Genomic DNA, 10,674 nt, shown 5'->3' with positions numbered 1-10,674 from the left:
ATAGTGTCAGCTTCCTCATGTCAGCCTATCAAAAATATCTCAGATATTCTGCAGGGTCAAATTCACGAGGTAAAAGGGAATTCAATCTTTATGGCTCATTTATGTGTCAAGTGAGGAGACAAAAAAATCTGTGGCAACTAGGATACATATTTCTGATTCCCTGCCCATTGCAAGCTACAGCTTGCCAAATCACTTAGGGCAGAGTCACCAGCTGGCAAGTGTTTTTCACTTTCAATTTAATGAACAATTTAACAAGACTGATAGAGATATGCAAAATCCTGAAGCATACAGACAATAGGAAAAAACAACCTAAGATGAAGAACAATCTTAGGAGTGAGGAGCTGTTACAATGAGCACCTCACCACCCATGTACCCGTCACCCCTCCTAAGAAATCAGTCCTCTACTCTCTGCCAGAGGCTACACATGTGCTGGGAAACACTACAGTCACAAGGTTGCCACATATTCCTCCTGAGCGGGTAGAAGTGAAATGGCACAGATCCTAAGGTAGATCCTCCCATATTCTCTCTCTCCTTTTTTTTTTTTTAAAGAAATTAGTTTGATTCAGGTCACTTCCCATTGCAGTACCTCTTGATAAGATTTGAGCACAGGATCCAGTCATTGAACCATCACCTTTACTTATGCTGTGAGGAGCACTTCCTCCTTTTTCCAGACTGCTTTTTGGGGGACTTGGAGAATCCTTTGGCAGATGTATTAAAGCAGTGGTTCTCAAACTTTTTGGGCTCGGGGCTCCCTTCACTGAACTTGAGGCACCCCTCCGTAACTTTTGTGAATTGAGTGGCACCTAACTTCAACTAGGTTTGGAGGAGCCTGAGTTTATCTGCTTAGCTCCTCAGACCTTGTGACATCTTTCAAAAGATCTGGCATCACCCCAAGGTGCTACAGCACCCTGGTTGAGAACTGCTATATGGAAGTATCTCATCACTTCTCATTGCTTCATTCACTGAAAGTCAGCCTCATCAACCTGACAATTCTTGTGCTCAGAGTGTGCGGCTCTGGTCTTTTCTAGGTTAGCTAGGTTTGCAGGGTCAGGGAAGCTGTTTCAGGATTATGCACACATGCTGGCTTACGCCAGCAGTGTGCCTTCTCCACCACAAACAGGGAGTCAGGTCTGCTAGCTCTGCATTCCTAGAAAAGGGACGAGTCTGACCAGTGCTGGCCTATTTCTTTATTTGCCATGAGACTAATAAAGATATGCAGTAGCAGGAGGAAATTATACTGGGGAAGCAATTAACTACCCCTCAAAAATTAACAAGTTTTGTCTTTGGCTTCAGTGCTAAGCTCTGCATCAATTCACCCAAGCAGTGAAGACCGGTTCCTCACTAGTGTGAGGTCAGTGTCTATAACAGATTGAGCCAGAGCTTTTCAGCAGAATTATAACTACAAAAGTCAGCCAATCTATTATTAACTGCCAAAGAGCTGCCTGAACCAGCCCATTTTTATTTCCTTACAGAAAGATAGAAATTCTAAACCAAATATAGATTAGAAGAGAAAATGCTGTCAGTGTGCTTGGGCTACATAACTAATGCACTTCACAGCACACATAAGTGAATCTGACTGCATAAAAATCAGACAGCCTCTCAGACTGAAGTCGACATTTACTACCTTGTTTGAAGTCTTTGATTACATTACAAGAATTAATGGGAGCATTACTCTGATAGCATACATAGATAGATTCCATACATAGAATTATAATACTTAACCCTGCTATAATGTGATGGATTATTGTAGTAAAATATCTTTGATGAAATTAAACAAATGGTGGTGACACATAATCTAATCAAATATTTGCTAAAGAAATGATGCTGAAACTACTTAAAGGTGTAGAAAAGGCCTTATCATCAAACAGTCAGCTGCAATACCCACTGATCAGTAGAAGTGTTCTGGCTGATTTCAAGGGGCTTTGGATCAGGACCTTAATGAGTTAATTCTGTAGAGATCAAACACTTCCAGCCTCACAACTAATGGGTAGAATATATAGGCTCTGCATTAACCCAAATAAATCCAAATGTGAGGGTACTTGGGTAGAATTCAACCCTTCATATCTCCAGGCCAGAAGAGAGGTTGCTTTAGCTAGAATGAGGCTGCAGGTGGAGAAGTAGAAATAACTTATATTTTTCCATCCCTCTGCAGCAGAGAATGCTCCTTCTCCCAATTCTCCACTGCTGAGTCCTGTGGTACCATTCCCCTCCCTGTATAAAGTAAGTACACCATGTTATCAAATTAGTGACGTGGTGCATCTATTTAGCTCTGGTATTGATAACTGCGCAAATTTCAAGAATTTCACCCCAACCTGCCCCTGACTCTTGCACTGCAATTCAATGGCCTCAGCTGCTAGTAAATACTTTGTTGTTACTGCCTATTCCTCCTCTGTGTGCCATCACTCATTTTACTCCATACCTCCTCCTTTCCATATCTTTCTCCTTGAAGCAAGTAAAAATAAACTATAAATAGTATGCTCTCTGGGCAACACCTTCTAATCCACTCAACCATGGTCTGACTGAGCTATGAAGACCCAACGAGCTCATGCGGTTAAGGCATACCAGTTTCCATAGCTAGTCACACAAAATGGTCTTATTTATGTCCAGCAACTTCTTGATTCACCTTTCCAGACAATCAAGTATCCCTTTGTATCTGTATTTAGTCAGGGCAGCCTTCAACAAGAGGCCAGAGCAGGGTACACATGTGGGCACCCAGCTTGTATTTAGGTCTATCTTGGGTCTAAGTGCACTAGCTAGATTAAATCAAGTTCTGTTATCCCTGCATATATGGCAATCAGACCTCGGATTGTAAAGAGGATGACTAGAAAAGAAATAAGTGCAAGCATGATGGACTGAACCCAAGTGCAAAACTTGGTGCACCAAATCAAATATGCCCTAGGAAAGATAAACCAGTATTGAAATATTGGCAGATTGTTCCTATGACAGTTGTTTCATGGTATACTACTAGACCATTACCATATTGCAGTTGCAGTCAGACCATTTATTATGCAACTTGCTGTTAAATGGATCTCCATTAAACATACTTTGCAGGAAATTATACTGGGCTGCAAGTTGATTCTGAGGCTTCTTTTCCATACATTTATACAAGTATTCCATTAGTTAATTAACAATTCATTGTCAATCTCGCTCCCCCTAACATGTATATATGATTATCAGATCCCAACAGCAGTATGTAATACACTTATTCTGAAAGGTACTTGTAACAGGGTCCCTGCCCTATTACTGAGAAAAGGAGGAAGCCCAGGAGCCTGCTGGCCAGCTCAACCCCTGTGAACAGATTTGATGGTGGAAGGAATCTAAGTAAGCACTTAACACAGAGGCTAACACTTAGCACCATAGGCTAGAGCCTTGCAGAGAACATAAGAGACTAGCAGCAGTAAACCGCTGGGGCTGAGCCAGCAAGCTGAATAAGAAAACCCCTATGGCAGCTTAGGGAGCCACATGACCAGCAGTGGGCAAGGCCAGGGAGATACATAAACACAGGCCTGAGCTAGGAAGGGCAGTTTGGTTCTGGAGGCTGCAGTAGATGGAGCTCTGAGCAGGAGAGTCCCTAGCTGTCACCTGTACTACCTTGGGGGACACTAATTGAATGCTGCTGCTTTGCAGAGGAATGTGACCCAGGATAAGGGGAAGCTAGGTGGTACAGACAGGTAGCCACTGTCTATGTTTGGACTTGGAGCAGGTTAGTTGGTGTTATAGGTAAAGGACTTATTCTTTCGTTATAGTTTACCAGTGGTTTGGGTGAGAAACTGAGGGGTGGCTCTGGAGATCCCATTAGTGCCCAAAGGGCATGTGACTGATTTGATTCCTGCCAGGAATCAAGCTGAAGGCCCAGACTGAGGACTAGAGGAATTAGTGCCAGGAACAGGGTTCTGAACCTGTTCAGCCTCCACAAGAGAAGGCTGAGGGGGGATCTAGTGGCCTGTTACAAACTAGTCAGAGGGGACCAGCAGGCACTGGGGGAGTCCCTGTTCCCCCGAGCACTCCCAGGAGTGACTAGAAGTAATGGTCACAAGCTGGCAGAGGGTAAATTCAGACTAGACATGAGGAGGCGCTACTTCACTGTCAGGGCGGCTAGGATCTGGAACTAACTTCCAAGCGAAGTGGTGCTGGCTCCTACCCTGGGGGTCTTTAAGACAAGCCTTGACAGTAACCTTGACCCCAGTACTCTTTCCTGCCATGGCAGGGGGTCAGGCTTGATGATCTGCTCAGGTCCCTTCCAACCCTACAAACTATGAAACTAGGGTGGAGACAGCCCCCAGGAAGGGTAGAGACAGAGGCCCGGGGTCCAGCAAGAACTAAAGCAGATTCAGTGCCCGAGAAGCACTGAGACAGGGCCAGGGGTCTGAAGCCCATGAGGGGCTAAGCCAGAGCCCAGTAGGGGAAGACTAGGGCTGGATCCCAGAAGCCAGGTCCAGAGCAATAGGTCTTGACTACAGGACCAACTAGAGTAAAAGGGAAGAAACTAGGAAAGGTGAAGCCCCAACAAAGGAGTAAAGGCCTGAGGTGGCCTGGTGACGTTGGGGGACAAGTGTCCCATCTGAGTGATAGTACAGTGACATCTGTGATGCATGGGCATGGTGTAAGGGGTGGCCGAAGCCACATAATTAGTCTTTAAGGTTTACAAGTGCCCATGGGCATGGATGGGGTAAGGGTGCCACTCAACAAGGGCAGGATTGAGACCAGCGGAGTCCACAAAGGACCTGCTGACTGTTAGAGGAACTGAGGCTTGCTCTAAGACCCAGTAGACAGCCTCCCTCCCAAAGGCAGGGAAGGCACCCCAGAGCTGGAGCAGGGTACAGATTGCATGGCCACCCTGGAGCACAAACTTGGTTATAGTACTGGATATGTTCAAATAATGCACCCAGCTGTGACTATTTATAGACTGCTAAATTGCCATCATAAGGAGCAAAGACCCACAGAAACATTCTTGGGGATTGCATCTACATAGTTGAAAAGTGTCTCTTTACACTAGCCTCAAAGAAAGACAAGCTGAGCCTATTGCCAGGAAAAAAAACCCATGTGACTCACTTGAGTGACAGCTTGGCATTTGGCAACTCTGGAGCAGCAGTTTCAGACAAAAGTCGGTCAGAACAAAGACCAACATGCATATATTGAAAAAAATGAGATGTAGTGGAAAGCCTAAGTAATAAAACAAGGATAATTTGTCATGAATATCAAATGTACACGTACCAATAGCAAGAAAGACGTGCTGCTGGCAAAACCCTTGTTGAAACAGTCAGAATGAAAGCCCTCTCAAGTGACAATTGCTAACTTAAATGAATGGGACTTACTATAACTTTATGATGTGGTGAATGACTTATGTGTTTAGTGATTTATCTGCATTTTAAAGCTAGTGTTATTTAGAGTGATGTTGTAGTCATGATAGTCCAGGAACTATGTGAGAGAGAAGGATTTTTAGGGTGATCTCTTTTATTGGATCAACTGCAAGGTTGGGATAAAGTTTCATAGTTGTTAGGGGCTGCAAGGGACCTTACAGATCATCAGGTCCAGACCCACCACATGTGGGCAGGAAAGACTGCTGGGTTCAAATGATCCCAGCAAGATGGGCATCAAGATATTTTTTGAAGATCTCCAGGGTGGATGACTGTACCACATCTGGGGGGAGCCTGTTCCAAACCCTCAGCACTCAGCTTGTAAAGAAGCTTTTCCTTATGTCTGGCCTGAAGTGATCTTCAATCAGCTTGTGCCCATTATTTCTTGTCCTCCTCCGGGGGGCCTTGGTGAATAGCTACTCCCCCAAACCCTGATGTATGCCCCTGATACAGTTATAGGGTGCCACCAAGTCCCCCCTGAGTCTTCTATTCTTCAGGCTGAACAATCCCAAGTCGGCGAGCTTTAAGCTAGGTTCGCCAGGGGACGGGGATGCAGATAAACTTGAGGACACTTCGTCATCAAGCCAAGTGATGTGCACAGGTAGTACCCAGGTAAGTGACAGGGGTCAGGGCAGGCTTAGGAAAAAGGGGGCAGCATGGGGACCTACAGGAGGCCTCAAATGCTTCTACCAAAATGCTTGAAGCATGGGGAATAATCAGGAGGAACTCGCCCTCCTGCTACCTACCAAAAATCCAGACCTAGTGGGGCTCTTGGAAACCTGGTGGGATTCTACCCATGACTGGGCAGTGGACATCCAGGGATACAGGCTGTACAGGCAAGACAGAGCAGAGAAAAGGGAGGGAGGTGTAGTGCTATATGTCAAAGAGCAATACGTGTCCTCAGTGATCAGGATGGGGTCAAAGGAGGGGCAAAATGAGGCACTCTGGGTACAGGATAGGCTTGGCAATCTGGTGATTACAGTAAATTACAAAGCTGACCTCTTTAATGAATTCTTTGCCTCCATATTCCTGAATAGGGACGGAGACATCTCCCCTACTAGACTTGTGGACAGACCCAGGGGAGGCACCACCATTCCTACAGTCAGGAACCTAGTTAGGGAACTTTTGAAGAGGCTGGATGTGTTTAAATCAATAGGTCCAGATGCTCTTCATCTGAGGGTGCTGAGGGAATTGGCAGGGGTCATAGTACCATGCCTCTATGAGCACTCGTGGGGCACTGGCCAGGTACCAGAGGATTAGAAAAGGGCCAATGTGGTCCCCATTTAGAAGAAGGGGAGAAAGGAGGACCCCGGCAATTATAGGCCAGTCAGTCTTTGGGAAGACCTTTGAGCAAATTATCAAGGAGCACATCTGCAAGGGCCCAGCAAGGGAGGTAATGCTCAGGGGCAACCAACATGGATTCTTTGAGGGCAGGTCCTGCCTGACTACCTGGTTTCTTTTTATGATCAGGTCACAAAGTCCCTGGACGAGGGTGTCAGGGTGGATGACATCTTCCTGGACTTTAAAAAGGCCTTTGACATGGTTTCCTGCCACATTCTCTTAAAAAAACTTGGTGACTGCAGCATTGATGCCTACATGGTCAGATGGGTGGCAAATTGGCTAGATGGTCGCACGCAGAGAGTGGTGGTAGATGGGTCGTTTTCACCCTGGAGAGATGTGGGCAGTGGAGTCCCCCAGGGCTGTCCTGGGGCCTGTACTGTTCAACATCTTTATCAGCGATCTGGATGTGGGTGTGGAATGCATGCTGTCCAAATTTGCTGACAACACCAAGATGTGGGGTGAAGTGGGTATGCTGGAGGGGAGGGACAAAATCCAGATAGATCTAAACAGGTTACAGAGGCGGGCGAATGAGAATAGAATGGAATTCAATGCAGACAAGTGCAAGGTGCATCTAGGGAGAAGGAACCAGCAACACACCTATAGGCTGGGGAACACTCTTCTTGTCAACACGGTGGCAGAAAGGGATCTTGGAGTCATTGTTGACTCCAGGATGAACATGAGCCACCAATGTGAGGAAGCAGTCAGTAAGGCTAACCACACCTTGTCATGCATCTACAGATGCATCACAAGCAGGTCCAGGGAGGTGATCCTTCCCCTCTATGCGGCATTGGTCAGGCCACAGTTGGAGTACTCTGTCCAGTTCTGGGTGCTGCACTTCAAGAGGGATGTGACTAGCATTGAGAGAGTCCAGAGGAGGGCCACTCGTATGGTCCAGGGGCAGCGGGGCAGGCCCTACAAAGAGAAGCAAAGGGCCTGAACCTATTCAGCCTCCATGAGAGAAGGCTGAGAGGGGATCTGGTGGCTGTTTACAAACTCACCGGGGAGGGGGGGAACCAGCAGAAATTAGGGGAAGCTCTGTCCCTCTGGGCGCCACCCGGGGTTACTAGGAATAACAGCCACGAATTGTTAGAGAGAAGGTTCAGGCTGGACATCAGGAGATCAGAGGTCAGGAAAACAGATCTTACGATGATAGGCTGAGAGACATGGGACTCTTTAGCCTGGAAAAGCGTAGGCTCAGGGGTGATCTGATGGCCACCTATAAGTTTATCAGGGGTGACCACCAGGATCTGGGGGAATGTTTGTTCACCAGAGCGCCCCAAGGGATGACGAGGTCGAACGGTCACAAACTCCTGCAAGACCGTTTCAGGCTGGACATAAGGAAGAATTTCTTTACTGTCCGAGCCCCCAAGGTCTGGAACAGTCTGCCAGCGGAGGTGGTTCAAACACCTACATTGAACACCTTCAAGAGTAAATTGGATGCTTATCTTGCTGGGATCCTATGACCCCAGCTGACTTCCTGCCCTTGGGCAGGGGGCTGGACTCGATGATCTCCCGAGGCCCCTTCCAGCCCTGATGTCTATGAAATCTATGAAATTACAGTTAGGGCTGCCAGGCTCTGGAATGGGCTCCCAAGTGAGGTGGTGCTCTCTCCTACCTTGGGGGTCTTTAAGAGGAGGCTGGACAGGTATTTGGCTGGGGTGATATGACCCCAGCACCCATTCCTGCCCGGGGCAGGGGGTCAGACCTGATGATCTGTTTAGGTCCCTTCTGACCCCAAGTACTATGATAAAAAAATGTTCCTCAGCCTCTCATATATCTAGGTCTCCAGGCCTCTAATCATGGATGTGGCCCTCTTCTGGACTCTCTCAAGCTTCTCCACACCCTTTTTGAAGTGCGGTGCCCAGAACTAGATGCGGCATTCCAGTTACAGTCTCACCAAGGCTGAGTAAAGTGGGAGGATGATATCCTTGGCCTTGCTCAAGACACCTCGGTGGATGCATGCCAGTGTTTTGTTAGCTCTGCCAGCTACAGCATTGCATTGGTGGCTCATGTTCATTTTTGCTGTCAGTCATGACACCCAGGTCTTGTTCACTTGTGGTGCTGGCAAGCAGAGCACTGCCGAGCCAGTAACTGTGTTGTGGGTTATTGCTCCCCAGATGGAAAACTTTACATTTCTCTGTATTAAATGACATCAAGTTGAGGTCTGTCCACTTCACGAGCCTGTTCAGGTCAGCCTGTATTGCCAGCCTGTCTTCAAGCATGACAATGCTCCTCCATAGCTTGGTGTCATCAGCAAACTTTGCAAGATTGCTTGTAATACCTGAATCCAAATAGTTAATGAACATGTTGAAAAGCACTGGTCCAAGTACTGACCCCTGATGGATGCCACTGGTCAACCTCTGCCATAACAACTCAGTTCCATCAATCAATGCCCTTTGGGTCCTACCACAGAGCCAGCTGCCTAGCAACCAGACAGTGAAGTAGTTGAGGCCACATTTTCCCAATTTGACTATGAGGACATCGTGGGAGATGAGGTTGAAGGCCTTTTTGAAGTCCAAGTATATGACATCAACCTCATTTCCTCGATCCAGGTGGCGAGTAACCTGATCGTAGAAGGAAATCAGGTTGGTCTGGCATGACCTGCCCATGATGAAGCCATGTTGGCTACCCTTCAGAATACTGCCTTCAGTTAGCCTGTGTGTGATGGTTTCTTTCACGATTTTCTCCAAGATTTTACCTGGGATTGAGGTCTAACTGATTGGCCTGTAGGTTCCTGGGTCCTCCTTTTTCCCTTTCTTAAATATAGATATCACATTGGCTTTTTTCCAGTCTTCTGGGACCTCTCCTGAGAGCCACAAGTCTTCAAATAACTTTGTCATTAGTTGCACAATGATGTTGGCCAGTTCTTTTAGCACTCTTGGGTGTAGATCATCCAGCCCAGCTGACCTATAGATATTTATCCTTTGTAGGTGCTTCCCAACAAGATTTATGTCAAGATTTAGGTCACTCCCACCATGGTCATCCTGTATCCTGTGAAGCAGACTAATATCCTTGGACTGGTGGAATACCTACATGAAGTATTCATTCAGGAGTTCAGTTTTGTCCTGGGTGTCAGTTAGCAGCTGTCCCATTTCATTTATCAGGGGCCCTGTGCTTCCCTTGTTCCTTTTGCAACTTCCTACATGTCTAAAGAAGGACTTTTTTATTGCCCTTGATTCCAGTTGCCAGTTTGTTTGGTTAGGGCTTTCACTGTCCTGATCTGTTCCCTACAGGTGCAAGTGGCAGATGAGTACTTCTCTTTGGCAGTTGTTCCTGGCTTCCATCCCTTGTAGGCTTCTTGCTTTAATTTCAGGACATCCATAACTTCTCTGTTGAGCCAAAGGGGTCTCCCAGCTCTTTTGCTGCCTTTCTTGCAGAGGGAATAGACTTTCTTTGAGCTCTTAGGATTGCTTCTTTGAGGCAAGACCACGCTTCTTGTATTTCCTTCCTCATCAGACCATGGTCCCGCAGGGCCTTGCCAACCAATCTCCTGAGTTTCTGGAAATCAGTTTTCCTAAAATCAGGGATTTCTACCCTACTGGCTGATTTTCCTGGTTTGCAGTGAATGGAGAAAGTGATGATCAAGTTAGGCAAGCTTTTATATGCAGGTCCTCTGAGACCTGAGGAAGAATGCCTTGAATTCAAAAGCTTGACCAACTTTATCCCTACTGTACAGTTGATCAAATAAAAGAGGTCACTAAAATCCTTGCCTCTCTGCTTTTAAAAACCTTGAACAAGCATATGCTGACATATGTGCTAATTCTTTTTTTTTAATCAAAGTAATGGATCGCAGCTAGGAAGCATAGAGATCCTCAAATCCACAAGTTTACTGGATTGGGCCCTGCCTTGTGATTTCACTGCCCTTTCTTGTGAGCAATACATCTGATGCTTTCTCTGAAATTCAGTGAATGAATACTTACTAATGTACCCTTATTCAGAGAGCTTCGAATCGATTCAGACCTTTTAATTGGTCTCC

At 46.4% G+C, this 10,674-nt stretch overlaps 1 long non-coding RNA gene across 1 annotated transcript in view; it reads right to left on the bottom strand.

Annotated features, from left to right (window-relative positions):
* Positions 1–9,909: 9,909 nt before the first annotated feature.
* The window catches only part of LOC109323208, a 17,940-nt gene continuing 17,175 nt past the window's right edge, over positions 9,910–10,674 (bottom strand). Inside the window, exon 3 of the long non-coding RNA XR_002104591.1 lies at positions 9,910–10,249. This is a non-coding gene — a long non-coding RNA (uncharacterized LOC109323208). The remainder of the gene's footprint in view (positions 10,250–10,674) is intronic.

Source organism: Crocodylus porosus, unplaced genomic scaffold (genome assembly GCF_001723895.1).
Source record: "Crocodylus porosus isolate Cpor-Errol unplaced genomic scaffold, CroPor_comp1, whole genome shotgun sequence".
In the NCBI taxonomy this organism is placed as follows: Eukaryota; Metazoa; Chordata; order Crocodylia; family Crocodylidae; genus Crocodylus; species Crocodylus porosus.
The sequence above is the reverse complement of the archived record's forward strand: the minus strand, read 5'-3'. Positions and strand labels throughout refer to the sequence as shown.